The following is a 15195-nucleotide window of genomic DNA, read 5'->3' on the forward strand; positions in this document are numbered from 1 at the left end:
GTTGCTGCAGAGTTAAGAGGGGACTGGGAAATGCCGGTTTACAAGTGGAAGAGGTCACTGCTGGTGACCTTTCCCTGAGCTGTTTCTGTGGTGTTGGAGGTGCGGACTACAAACCTGTCCAGAGAGGGTGAGGCCTCCTGGGTGGAAAAGAAAGTGGAGGCAGGCAGCATGCACTGCTTTTTCAAGCCTGACTGAAGCAAAGGAGAGAACAGTAGCCGGGATGTTCATACATTCACCTCTTTCTCTCCCACTGGAGGGTAAGTTGCATGAGGGCAGAAATTTCGTTTTATTCGCTGCTATATCTCCAGGGTAGAAAAGAGCACCTAGTAGGTGCTCAATAAATATTTGATGGGCGAATTAATGAGTTACATGAAGCAGGGAGAGGCTTGAGCATGTTTGTGGGGTGAAGAGTAAGAAGTCTTGGAGAGGAGGGTTTGAAGGTCTAGAAAGGATGTGATGGAACATGAGCTCCGTGACTCAGGAAAGTTTGATATTTCAAGTCCCTCTGGACTGACTTATCTAGGATACCAGGAATGATTCTTTTCCTTTCTTTTTTTAAAAGAATATTTATTTATTTGGCTTGCCAGGTCTTAGTTGAGGCATGTGGGATCTAGTTCCCTGACCAGGGATTGAACCTGGGCCCCTTGCATTAAGAGTGTGGAGTCTCAGCCACTGGACCACTAGGGAAGTCCCAGAATGATTCCTTTTCTGCTGAAATTGAAGGAATGGAGGAACGAAGGGGAGCAGAGGTAGATATTTACAGGTGGTAGAGGAGGAAGTTGAGGGAGTTCTCTCCTGATAGTCTTATGAGCATTCTCTGAGTTAAAAATAAATTAAGGATGAGTATCATATGTGTATCCTTGGAAAACATTTAGTGAAGACATTAAAAAAAACAGCACCCCTATTTAAGCAGTTAGGCTTGTGGGGAGAGTCATAGACAGGTAATTGTAGGCACACACAAGGTTGTGGTCAGTGACATAAAGGGTAGATGAGGTAAGGATGCACCCAGGGGATGAGTAAGTAGGTGAGACAAGCGGTCTCTAGTCTCGGGCAGAAATGCAGGGAGTGGCTGAGAGCTGGGTGGAGCGATCCACACACCCTGTGCGCAGCCCCAGGGACCTTCTGCCTGCAGGAGAGTGGCCTTGGATCTTGGGAAAGTGGGAGAGAAGAGGCATCGAGTGCATGGGGCTCCCTCTTTGCTCTTTGAGATAAAGTGAACAGAAACCTGAGCCTTGAGTGAAGTAGAGTCACTCATTATTAGCAGCTCTTCTGGTTCTAACCAGGCGGGTTTTCCAGTGATTTACCTCTGATTCATTTGACAGGAAACTGCTTTCCCAACTTTTGACAAACTTGTTATCTGAAAGGATTTGTCTGTTTTGAAGCGGAGGTAGTGGAGAGAAAGGATGTGACGGTGTTGCAGTAAGTCATAAAGAGCACAACATGACCATATTTATTTACCTCATCAGTCTTTAGTTAGAATTGATTTATGAAAGAATATTAAAGTATCCACTTTGTTTACATTAGCAGTTGTTTAGTAATAAGGTTACTAACCCACTGGAGTGGGTTGCCATTTCCTACTCCAGGGGATCTTCCCAACCCAGGGATTGAACCCAGGTCTCCTGAGTTGCAGGCAGATGCTTTATCCTCTGAGCCACCAGGGAAGCCCCAGTAATAAGGTTACACCTGTTCAGAATTCTTTATTTTCAGTCTGAGGTCAAGACTATTTATTTCTCAGAAACTTTCTGAAAGGGAAACTAGAGTAGTAAGGATGGGTCTTCTAATTTTCGAGATGTTCATTGAAATTACATAACCCAGTGAAGCTAATTTTGTTTTTAGCTTTTGCTGTTATATTGGCCATTATTACTAATCAGTCTCTGATAGTTAAGTCAGAGTTGGACTTGAGTCCTGGTTACTTCTGTTTTTGCATTTCTCACATGTTAAAACATGTTCCTTATAAAATGATCAGAGGCTCATATTCTCAGAGTTAAAGGGGTTTTGTTTAGAACAAGTTTCACATTCTAATCCCTTATTTAAGAGCCCTACCAGGGAAGACAGATTTATAGTGCGAAAAGCACCTGTCAGTTTTTGGAGATGGAGAGAAGTACTTTTTTTCTTGCTAGAAGGTGAAATCAGAGGTTGACCAAGACATGCTAATTGGAACCTGGTATAGTCTCAGTTGGCTCAGTACTTAGAATTCACTTCTTAGAATTCATCCCACTTCTGAATGGGGAGTCAGGTCACCCTGTGTGTCTCAACCTCATTCCCCTCAGTTTTAAGGTTTTAGCCATTAGTTTGAATAGTTAGAACTCCAGTTGGGATGTTATTTGAGGGAAGAAAAATGACTTTATTAGCATTTGGGAGAGAAGCTAGGGAACAAGAGTCTTAAAGTCAGGTTGGCATCAACAGTCTGAGTACCTATTTCTCATTTTTACTTTCACTTCACTATGTTATAGCCAGATCCCTATTTTCCTAGAACTTGTGTGGTGTGTGTGGTGTGTGTGTGTCTAAGAGACCGTGTTGGCGACTTCGAAAGAAACCTGATGTCTGGACCCTCTTTACTAGTTCTCATTTCTGTTGCCTTTTATGGGAATCAACTGGGAAAAGCATTTTGAGATGAGTATGTCAGAGGCAGAGTGTGAGGTAATAGGGAAAAGATCACTGGGTTCAGGTCCCTGTTCTGCTATTTACAAGCTCTGTGACCTCAGGCGAATCCTCTAACCTCTCCTAGCCTCTGGGAGATGAAGTGGGTAGGTGAGGGAATCTAGTTCTTTCCAGCTCTTAATTCCTGGGGTGACCTGTACATAAGCTTTAGGAAAATGTATGAAGAGGAAATCTACCACACACAGGCGCACACACGTGTGTATATGCACACATACACGCAGCACGTGGGATCTTAGTCCCCTGACCAGGGATCAGATCTGTGCCCCCTGCAGTGGAAATGCAGAGTCTTAACCACTGGACTGCCAGGGAATGAATTCCCGAGGAAATTCTATTTTAAATTTATTAGGACAGTTATTATTTAAAGAAAATGTATAGTGAGTTATAAATAAATTAGTTTAATCATCAGTTGCCCAATTTATATTCGTTCCATCAAAACTTGTATGTTGAATTTTCCTAAAGTGAGGTATACCTTTAATTATTCAGGATGTTACTGTTTTTGGCCTAGTGAGGCTTATGGGATGGAACTGTCTTTCTTAGAATTGACAGCTTACTGAATTCCCCTTCTAATGCATCTTCTCTTCCCTTTGGCCCTCTTCCCCCCAACCTCAGCATCTTGTGCATTTATCTTTGGTAATGCCTGTATTCCCTTTTTGGACTTTCCAGGTGGCACTGGTGGTAAAGAACCCACCTGCCAATACAGGAGACATAAGAGATGCAGTTTTGATCCCTGAGTTAGTCAGGAGGATCCCCTGGAGAAGAGCATGGCAACCCATTCCAGTGTTCATGCCTGGAGAATCTCATGGACAGAGGAGCCTGGTGGGCCATGATCCACAGAGTTGTGAAGAGTCGGACACGACTAAAGTGACTTAGCATGCATACACACGCATGCACATATTTCCTTATAGGGCTTACTTGGTGGCTCAGTGGTAAAGAATCCATCTGCTCTGTAGGAGATGCAGGTTGAATCCCTAGGTCAGGAAGATCTCCTGCAGGAGGAAATGGCAACACACTCCAGTATTCTTGCCCCAGAAAATTCCACGGTCAGAGGAGCCTCTTGGGCCGCAGTCCATGGGGTTACAATGAGTCGTACACGACTGAGTGAGCATTTATACACGTATTCCCTTACATTTTTATCTTTCCCAGAGGCTGGAAATTATGTCTTACTCATCTTTACTTTTCTTATGTAAAACACTGAAGGGAAGATAATATGTGAGGATGTAGATAACAGCAGATCAAAGATAGCCCAGATTTTAATTGGGGTAAGAGGAGAATGTTGGTGTTATATATAGAAATATCTGATGTGCTGGTTTGGGGAGAAGATGATGAATACACTTTTGGACACGATGGCATCTGTGACATTGGCAGGACACTCAGACTGTTCAGCAGTCAGTTAGAAATGGTGAATGACATCCTGGAGCGGTCGGAGGATTTGCTCCGAAGAGGTTGGAAGCTCTTCATGAGGTTCATCAGAACAGATTAAGTCTTTGAAAAGGAAAGTGAAAAATGAAGCTAATGGGGAATGCCTGTGTTTAGGAAGCTAGAGAAGAAAGAACAGTCATCTAGGCTGGCAGAGGTAATCATTAGGGTAGGAGGTGCATGGTTAGCGGCTTTTATGGAGATAAATGCTCAACTGTGCTAAAGCTGCAGAAGGGTTAGGAGAATGAGATGAGGAAATACAGATGATTGGATTAGCCAGTTTCAGTCCTGCTGAATCAGAGGCTGCATTAAAAAGTGGTGAGGACACAGTGAGTCTGTAGGCTTTTTATTTTGAAGGTGGGGGGCGGGGAGAATGAAAGAACAAGGGCAGATTCAAAGGAGCCCTTATTCTTTTACTTTATTATTATTTTTTAATAATAGAGGTTATGGAGAAATCTTTATAGTCCTAGGGAGGCTGAGAAAGGAGGCTAAGAAAAGATTGTATTGGCTAGGGAGATTTGGACACAGATTGGATCCCTGGAGGGGAGATAAGGATGAATTAGAGAGCAGGAAGGTGGGGCTGGTTGGAGGAGCCTTCTCTGAGGCAGGAAAAATGGCTTGATTTGAAAAAAAATGATTTAGGGAGAGGAAATTGGTGTGGGATAAAGGGAAAAGAATAGAAAGATGGAAGATGGGGTTTTGAGACATGTGAAAAGAATTAGAGCAGAAGCTGCAGGGGAGCTTGAGAGGAATTAATGACACAAGAAAGCGATGCTGGTGCTCTGGAGACCAGACCGAGTATGGTCAACATGAATCTGGAGGGGACACAAGTGTGATGCTTGTGTCCAGGTGTGAGATCAGGGTGTCATACAGGTTGTCAGTGTGAATAACGCCAACCCAAGGACAGCGACTGGACTTGAGGTCAGGGGCCAGGGGTCGGGGGAAGCAAAAGAAGCCAGCCATAAAGTTGGAACATTCTCTGGGGCTTCAGGGTCTCGGTACCCTAGCCTGGCTTCATAGTTTAAGCTGGCAACATTCCTGAGTCCCTTCATATGTGTGTTTAGGAAAGAGGAAAAAAGATGGTCTTATTTAAGGGTTATTGAAGTGGAAATGAAGTAGGAGAATACTTGTAAGAATACTAATTAATTAAGAAAAAATGGCATGGGAAAACATTGTTGAAAAACTCCATGAAGTGGAAAAATAGCCTCCTCTTCCCCAACCCCGACCGAGTCCCACTTTCCAAGGCGTAACCACTTTTAATATCACTTCAGAACCCAGACGTGCTATTGGAGAAGGAAATACAAGGTTTTGCTGCCTCAAAGAGAATGGTTCAAATAACAGAACTGACCGGATCCTCTTTAATTTCTTCTATGCTTTCTGTGTTCCTTTTCAGTCTTACTTAGTTGCTGCTGTTTCTCATATTTTAAGTTCTCATTTTTCTTGTATTCTTCTTAAAATTTGGAGTAGTTGTTTTTTAAGATGAGGTGCATAAGAGTTAAATCTCAAGTCCTTGCCTTTCAGAAATGTCTTTATCTCCCATTTGATTGTCATTTCTTTGAATGTAACTTATTTTTATACTCTGGACACTTGGAGGGTTTGCTTTTTGTCTTTGGAGCTCTGACTTTTCACCAGGGTGTGTCTGGGTGCTTGTCTTCTCCGTCACCCTGTTTGGCAGTTAGTAGACTCTTTAAATCTGTGTGTATTGGCTGTCCTTCTGGAGCTCAGAAGGTTTTATTATTTCTTCCCTTTTATGAGCTGTGTTTTTAAATCTGCTTTGTGTTTGCTCTCTCTCGCTTTTATTTACCCTTTTTTAAAATAGCTGTTTATTCTTAATTTTTATAGACATGATATCCTCTTGAATCTCTCTGAGCATGCTAATTAGAATTTTTTCAAAGTTCTCATCTAATTCCTGAAATAGCACACATTTCCTTTGGGTCATGTTTTACCAGAAGTCTATCTTGGCCTGCTTTTTTTGTTTTGTTGGGTTTCCTCAGATGTCATTTGGGGTTGTTCACAGCTAACACGAGTGACTAGGTTAGTTGTGACTAGTTACTGGGTTACTAGGTAACTAGTAACTACTAGGTGAGTGACTAGGTTATCTAGACTAGGCAGTTGGTGTAGTTTTCTTCTGGAGTTGAATAGGTCTTACTAGGTGTTTACATTTTTATTATGGAATATCCATAAAAAAGAGTGTATATTATGTGTGTACCAAGTTTAAGGAAGAATAGTAAATTGTCTATGATCTGGTTTAAGAACTAAAACCTTTAAGTATCCCTGCAGGCCTGGTGGGCCTGTCCTGTTACGTTCACCTCACCCTTCCATGTAACCATCATCCTGAATTTCCTTACGCAGTCCCTGTTTTTGCTTTATTGTTTGTATATAGTCCAAGCAAAACAGTATTTAGTTTTTGGTTTTTTTTTTTAACTTTTATTTGCATTTATTTTGGGGGCATTTATTCCCAGGCCATAAGTTTTTGTTTCTTCAGTTTCTTCTGGGATATCTTTTTCCTTCTGTGCAACCTCCTCTTCTGGCTTAGGAACAATCTGTTCTTTTTCAGTAGGATCATCTCAATATGACAGGGAGAGCTCATGTAGGGGTTGATCCAACCGTGAGCTCTGTAAGTCCTGCGCCGCATCTTGGGGGCTTTGTTCACCTGGATGTGCTCAGTGACCAGAGAAGCTACATCTAAGCCCTTAACTTCAGCATGACTCTCTGCATTGTTGAGCATGTGCAGTAAAATTTCAGCACTCTTTTTGGGCCGCCGACCCTGCGTCCAGCCCCACTGTTTGGCCAGTGCACACCTACCATCGTAACGACAGAATGGTACACATTGCTTCTTTAAAGTGACATCCTTCAGATACTTGGTGGCTTTTCGGATATGCATACCCTTTATGGCCTGGGCAGTTTCACGAGTGTTTGATTTGAACCTCTTGATTTGCATGATTTTGTGGGGTTGTCTGGGTCAAGTGAATAGCCCACCATTTTTAGGGTCGCTAGGAGTCCGACATGACTGAGCGACTTCACTTTCACTTTTCACTTTCATGCATTGGAGAAGGAAATGGCAACCCACTCCAGTGTTCTTGCCTGGAGAATCCCAGGGATGGGGAAGCCTGGTGGGCTGCCGTCTGTGGGGTCACACAGAGTCGGACACGACTGAAGCGACTTAGCAGCAGCAGCATTCCGTGGCATGAATTCATCTCAATTTATTAGTTAATTCACCAATTGGCATGTATTTTAGTTGGTTCTAGTTTTTTCTGTTGGGAATGTCATTGTTATGAACATTCCTCCATATGTCTTCTACATTTAAATATATATATATATATTTAAACCTTTAGTCATGGATTTTCAGATTATATATAAAAGTCTAGAATGAAACAGAACAAAATCTCTGGATAGGAAACTCAGTGATTAAAAACTTTTATAAACTTGGTATTTGCCATAGTTCCTTAAATGGCCTTAATTTTATGTTCTGGAATTAAGAAAAAAAAAAACAATTTGACATACATGGCTATTTTTCTTTGAAAAATGCAGAAAAGAGTAAGAACTAATAAGAGAAACTTACATTAATAAATGTGGAAAGAATCAGTGCAACTTTGATGTGTTAACTATGATTTTTTTGCAAGCTTAATGACTTTATAGAATCATTAACAATACCATCAAGTAAGTCTATATGTAGGTACTTCTAGGCTTGAATTACAGCTTTTCTGTCAAGTTTGTATCTTTTAAACTTCTTTTCTGTTATTTTCCTTTTTATATACCATCAGTGACTCATGTTTCCTTTGTTATCATGTAGGTAGGATAAAGGAGACCCACCAGAAACTTTTGCTAAGGACAAAGAATACTTTTAAAGCATTGAAATAATTTAAGAAATTTATTATAGGTTAATTGAACTTTTGCATTGTGAATTTTGGGGGTTTTGTTTTGGTTTTAGTGCTAAGGTTTCTCAGATTAAGACATGCCAGGCTTTGATAATGATTTTGGACACTGACTAAATTACAGAGACTTACTTAGGATAACAGTTTTCCTATATGGCGTTGCTGCTGCTGAGTTGCTTCAGTCGTGTCCGACTCTCTGTGACCCCATAGAGGGCAGCCCACCAGGCTCCCCGGTCCCTGGGATTCTCCAGGCAAGAACACTGGAGCGGGTTGCCATTTCCTTCTCCAGTGCATGAAAGTGAAAAGTGAAAGTGAAAGGGAAGTCGTGTCCGACTCTTAGCGACCCCATGGACTGCAGCCCACCAGGTTCCTCCGTCCATGGGATTTTCCAGACAAGAGTACTGGAGTGGGGTGCCATTGCCTTCTCCGATGGCGTCACTGACTCAGAGCAAATTGAGGCATTCAAAACAGCTGACCACAGAGCTTGGGAAATTTGTATTCAATTTTCATTGATTCACAATAGAACTGATAAACTTGGCCTCAGACATAATGAGAAATCCATTTTAATTAATTAATGTGGTTGAAGTATAGTTGATTTACAGTGTTGTGCCAATCTCTGCTGTACAGCACAGTGACTCAGTTATATACATACATGCATTCTTTTTTAATATTCTTTTCCACTATGATTTATCACAGGATATTGAGTATGGTTCCCTGTGCTATACATTAGGGCTTTGTGGTTTGTCCATTCTAAATGTAATCGTTTGCGTCTACCAAACTCCCAGTCCATCCTTCTCCCTCCCTCACTCCCCCTTGGCAGCTACAAGTCTGTTCTTTTTCTGTTTTGTAGATAGGTTCATTTATGCCATATTTTAGATTCCACATATAAGTAATATCGTGCGGTATTCATCCTTCAAGGAGAAATCCATTTCAGATACCTCTGCACTTTGTGGAACAGTTTTGTTTGACTTTCGTTTAATGATGCATCCATCTCTGACAAATGTCACTCACAGGCCTCTGGAGTTTTCTGTCTAAGGCAACTATCATTCTTTGAGTGTTTCCTGAAGTTCAAAACGTGGTAATATGTCCATTTATTATGGGAGTTGGTTGAGAATTTCTGATGATCACTGTGGTATTAAAATTGGATAATGGAATTTGCTTGATGTAAGCAGTTTTCCACAGTTGGTTTATGAAAGAACCTAAACCTCACTTTTGGAGGAATCCCAGACATCACTTGTACCACCTCTTTGCAGCAACATGTATTGTACAAACTTGAGAAAAATTGGCTATAATGCCAGTTTTATTTCAGGAAGGCCAAGCTTCAGAGTTGAGATGGATGAAGAAAGTTTCTTGATAATAGTTCAGTCTTATGTATGGTTCAGCAGATGAGAAAGTAAAAATTGGGGTTGTTGCAGCAACCCACTTAATGTCCATGTTAACTTCTAAAATGTGAGCGAGCGCTTTATTTCTTACATCATCTCCTTTTCATATTTCACCAAACAGAATCTCATGATCTTTCTGTGCCCTCCCATGGCAAAGCTGTTAGAGATTTTATTTTGGTCTTGGTGAGTGTATTCTTGCCGGGAAAATCCTGTGGACAGACGGGCCTGGCAGGCTATAGTCCGTGCAGTCACAAAGATTCAGACATGACTGAATGGCAGAGCGTGAGTGTTTATAGAGCAATGTTAGTTTCCCCCATACAGAACGTTATTCTCTTATTTATTGATTAGTCCCATCTTAATAAGATTTAGAGAGTCTGGAGGAAAAGGTGGGGAGAAAATGACCCAAATATTAGTATTCAATATTTTTGTTATTTTTAGGATAAGTTAGTAAGTGAAAGGGATCCACTTGTACTTGGTTTACATGAGAATCAAAATCCCTGAAAGTGCTTAGGGTGTTAAAAATAGTTGTAATTCCGGTTTGAAATTTGCATCATTGCAGTATAAAAGCTGAACTGATGTACTTAGAGTTGGTGGGGAATTTTTTTTTTAATCCCTGGTCACAGACAGCTTCTGTTTGGAGAACAGAGAAAAGCAGACTAAGAGAAATACAAATACAAATGTTTAATCCTGTATTGTAGCTTACTGTAGCATTTCTTATTCCCTTAACTTTTGGACTAGACTTCTACCAGAATTCTGTGAACTTGAGTAGTATGCCTGATTGCCAGCTCTGTGACCTTTTTAGATTTTGAACTTTCTGGAATTCTTTGTACTGTCTGTAGTATGCAGTGTGGGAAGGTCACACACACACACAATTAGGACAAGCTAGAAAATATCATAAATAAAATGGTAAAAGCTACAGTTGTTTTGGGATTCATAAATGTGTTTAAGAAGTTCATTTTTTCATCTTTGTAGATGTGTATTTCAGTAACAGGTTTTCATCTCTTCTTTTTCCTTTGTAAAAGAAAAAGGTTTGATATTCCTGAGTTACCACTCATCTAAAATCTACTGATTTGCTCTGATCTGTGCTGTGTATGGAGTGTTACGTTCCTGCCCACGTCTGATGTGAAAGGAGAGAGACAGACAGCACAGTGGTGACTGACTCAGAGAGATGTAAATGATCTTATTATGCTTGAGCTACAGCCACACCTAGAAACCTTGACAATAACAGGCCTGTGTTTGATATGCCTTACTTGTTAAATCCTGTCCGGATTTTAGTATGTCACATGTGTGTTCATCAGCAAAGCTGAATGATGCTAGAACAAGTGCAAGGCTTTAATTAGACTCATGATTACCCTGTTTCTCACTTTGGCCATACAATGAAAACGAAACACATAGCCAAGACACATTTCTAGTTGTTTCTGGTATTGTTGGTTCTAGTTCAGTGGTTTCAGTGCTACAGATCCTACACCAAGAGAGATTTTCATGGGTAAATTCATTAAGGTTAACATAATTTCGGTGTCTGTGGCAAGCTGTTAATTTTTTTTAAAAAACTTTCCCTCATTATATAAATAATACATGCTTAATTTTAAAAAAGGAAACTAAAGAAGAAAATGAATGTTTTCTTAAATGCAACATCTGAATATAAACACTAATGCTATTTAAGTTAATTTCCTTCCTGTCACTTCTATTTAGGTATCTTTTTAAAAATTGAGGTAACATAAAAAAACAACAAAAAAATTGAGGTAACATAGTAAATTCAATTTAACCTAAAAAAACCCCTATTTTGAACATTTCCTATTTCATCATTCTTTAAAGACATGACTGAGTAATAGTCCATGGGTTTAGATATTACCATAATATTTGAATATTCACCTACTGTTAGAATTATAGGTAACTTTCAATTTTTCTACAGTAAATGCTTTCAAAGTAAACTTTAAAATTGAATTATAAGAAGAACTTCCTTGGTGGTCCAGTGGTTAAGATGCCAGGCTTTCATAATAAATGATAATGCATTATTTGAGATAATAAAGGACTATTTTAATTAGGAAAAATAAAAGACTGTGCTTCCAGTGCAGGGCACACAGGTTCTATCTCTAGTCAGAGAACTAATATCCCATATGCCATAGTGCCCCTTGATCTTGGTTCTGAATCGTATGCCAGAACCAAGATCCCATAGCACAGTGTGGCGCAAAGATTAAAAAAAAAAAGAATTATAACAAATACAAAAAAAGAGTCCAAATAATAAGCATGTGGGGCTTCCCCGGTGGATCTGTGGTAAAGAATCTGCCTACCAATGCAGGAGATAGAGGTTTTATTCCTGGCTCGAGAAGATTCACCCTGAGTAGGAAATGGCAACCAGCTCCAGTATTCTTGCCTGGGAAATCCCATGGATAGAGGAGTCCGGCGGGCTGCAGTCCACGGTGGGCTGCAGTCCATGGGGTCACAAAGTTGGACGCAACTGAGCCAGCTGAGCCCAGAGAGAGCACAGAATAAACATATAGTTTAGAGAATTTGTAGCGAACATTACCAGCATCCAGAAGTTGTGCCCCTTCCCAGTTATTGCCTCCCCAGAGTTAACCACTACTTGTTATCATTGATTGGTTTTGCCTGTTATGAATTGTACACAAATGGAGTCATATGTATGTTCTCCTTAGTGTCTGGCTTCTGTTGCACAGCATTGTGTCTGTGCATTTTGTCCATGTTGTTACATGGCAGTAGCTGATTTTTAAAAAAAAATTCTTTCTTTCTTTTTGGTTGTACTGGGTCTTCGTTGCTGTGTGGGCTCTTCTCTCGTTGCGGTGAGTGGGGCTCCTGTCTAGTTGCTTGCCGTGTGCGGGCTTCTCACTGTGGTGGCTTCTCTTCCAGCGCAGGCTGTAGGGTGTGCCGGCTTCAGTGGTTGTGGCTTGTGGGCTACAGAGCGCAGGCTCAGTAGTTGTGGCGCACAGGCTTAGTTGCTCCAGGGCATGTGGGGTCTTCTTGGATCAGGGATTGAATCCGTGTCTCCTGCATTGGCAGGTGAGTTCTGCTGTTTGTGGACATTTGGTTTGTTTCCACTTTTGGCTCTTCTAGATGTTCATCTATATGTCTTTTGGTGCCATATATTAAATATATACCCGATAGTGGAAATGCTTGGTCATAGAGTTCACATGTTCAGTTTCATAGATATTATCCGACGGTTTCCCAAAGTGATTATACCAAATTCCCATCGGCAACGTATGAGACTTCCATTTGCTCCTATACTTATCAGGCTTGGTATTGTTAGTTTTCTTATTTTTTAACCATTTTACTAGATACATAGTAGCAGTATTTCCTAGTGGTTTTCATTTACATTTCCTTGAGGTCTAGTGAGCACCTTTCCTAAAAGGCCTTTTGAATATGCTCTTCTGTGAAGTGCTTGTTCATATGTTTTGGAAGTTTCAAAATTGTGTTTACCTTCTTCTTAGTAATTTGTAGGCATTCTTTATATATACTGAGGATGAGTTCTTTGTTACACTGCAAATGTCTTTTCGCTGTGCTTTGATGTTTTACTCTTTTAATGGTCTCTCTTGATTACACAGTAAACTTTTAAAAATTGACAGTGTTATTTTGGTAAAAATGTAGACACATGGTATCTTGCCACAGGTCACTTACTTGGCGGACAGTGCATAAACAGAAAATAAACTTAGAAGTTCTGTTATTGTTAGCTTTGTCCAGCATAAGGGCCATGGTTTGCCTTTCCAGCAGTGCCAGCTCTCTTACAGATAAATATGGGCCCTTCATTGCAGGAGGGAACCAGCTGAGCCTGTAAATGGATCACTGAAATTTCTCTCTAACCCTGGGAGACCACTAAAAGCTCCGTCCCTGGTGATATTAGCTTAGTAAATCATGTATTTATACTAAGTATTGTACATACAAGTTAATGCTTAAATGGTACAGAGTGGCATAAGATCTTGATATGTTTTAATCTATCTGTTTAAAAAGTAGGGTTTGCATAAAAGAGTAAAAGTTGACTTTACTTTTCTCCAGAGTTAGAAGAAAATAAGAGCTGCAAACCAAAAGTTAAAAACATGGGTACTGAGGACAAAAAGACAGGAAGTATTATTTACTTGGTTAAGAACTCGGGTTGGAATTCTAGCTCTTCTGTTAACTAGTTTTGGCGTGTTATTTAGTGTCCTTCAACTTCAGTTTCCTCGTATTTGAAATGCAGGTAATAGTGAATCCACCTGATAAGGTTTTTGTGAAAATTAAACGATATAACTAATGGCAGGTGTCTGTGTTTAATAGTGCAAGCTCAGTAAATGTTTATTTACTATTATTAGGAAGTAAAGGCTAAAAAAGAAGGTTAAAAACATCTATTTATTTGTAAGGACAAACTGCATTTACAGATGCTTTTGGCAAACCAGAATTTTTAAGAGAGCTAGAATAAAAAAAGATACAGGTAATCCTAAAGTTTTATAAATTCACATATTCAAAAATTGTTTTATTCCAGTTTTCTACTTTTGGGTTCAGAGTCATATCTGAATTTGAAACTGCCTCCTCTGTTTAAACTTTTGTCCTCTGCAGGTAACTCTTCTAAATAGCATTTGGCTGTAGACATCAGAAGTTCAGTTTATATAGCTTATTAACCACTTCACTTAAAAAAAAAAAATCGATTTTTAAAAACCACATAATACTTGCATTGTTTTTTAAAAAGTTTTTTTTTTTTTGCTAAAAAATTAATTTCCCTCTAAAAATACAGCTATCATTTTCTGTGTTAAATGTCCTCTCATTCCTTTGGAGGACAATATCCTAGAAAGAATTAATCTTCTTTAAGATGGAGGTGGGGACTCCCCTGGTGGTCCAGTGGTTGCCTTCCAGTGCAGGGGTGCAGGTTTGATCCCTGGTCAGGAAGCTAAGATCCCACATAGTGAAAGTGTTAGTTGCCTGGTGGTGTCCAGCTCTTTGTGACCCCATGGACTATATAGCTTGCCAGGCTCCTCTGTCCATGGAATTCTCCAGGCAAGAATACTGGAGTGCGTTGCCAGTGGCTAAAAAACCAAAAGCATAAAACAAGCAACAATGTGACAAATTCAATAAAAGACTTTAAAAAAAGACAACACAACAGCCTTAAAAAAAAAAAGACATATCATTGTGTCCTAGTTAAGAATTCATTCTGTCCTTTCTGTGATTCGAGATTCCAAAAAGAAAACAAGATATATCTATAATATCGTATAAAAACAAGATAACTGGAGACTAGGTAAATTTTAAAATATTTTTTTCTGCTGTGAATTTCTAAATGAACAACAGGAAAGAAGAAACTTCATGAATATTATTCTCTATTGTTATGGACTGTCCAGATTAGTGCTTCATAAAATTTTTTTTTATTATGGAATTTCTCATTTACAAGAGTAGAGAGACTAGTATAACAAATCCCTATGTACCCATCACCTAGTTTAACAATGATCAGTTTATGATCAGTCTATTTCATTTATAATCCTCTTGTCTTCCCCCTCCCCATACTATTTTAAATCCTAGCTGTTTTTGTTCATAAATATTTTATTCATAATATTTTGTTCATGAATATTTGTTCATTTTGTTCATAAATCTTTTAGTACATATCTCTAGGGAAAAAAAACCTTAAATAGAAAAATAAAAAGACTTAACAAAACCGAAAAAAGAAAAACAAACCCATTATACCCTGATCATCTTAAAAAATAATCTTAGTTTCCCCAAGTATTCAGATACGTGTTCAGAATTTCCCCAATTGACCCACTGATTTTTCTTTGTCTGTTATAAACTGTTTGGATTGGGTAGATCGTGCTTTTTCCCTGCGGGGCCTTGTTCATGTTCTCATGTGCTGTATTTGGACATTGTATTTCAGGTGTGGATGTTTTATAACACTA

General features: G+C 39.5%; 1 protein-coding gene and 1 pseudogene across 1 annotated transcript in view; one reads left to right on the forward strand and one right to left on the reverse strand.

Annotated features, from left to right (window-relative positions):
- The window catches only part of DIP2B (DIP2 disco-interacting protein 2 homolog B (Drosophila)), a 232157-nt gene that overhangs the window by 19534 nt on the left and 197428 nt on the right, over positions 1–15195 (forward strand).
- LOC105001504 lies at positions 5734–7134 on the reverse strand (annotated as a pseudogene).

Source organism: Bison bison, unplaced genomic scaffold (genome assembly GCF_000754665.1).
Source record: "Bison bison bison isolate TAMUID 2011002044 unplaced genomic scaffold, Bison_UMD1.0 scf7180017864383, whole genome shotgun sequence".
Taxonomy (NCBI): Eukaryota; Metazoa; Chordata; class Mammalia; order Artiodactyla; family Bovidae; genus Bison; species Bison bison.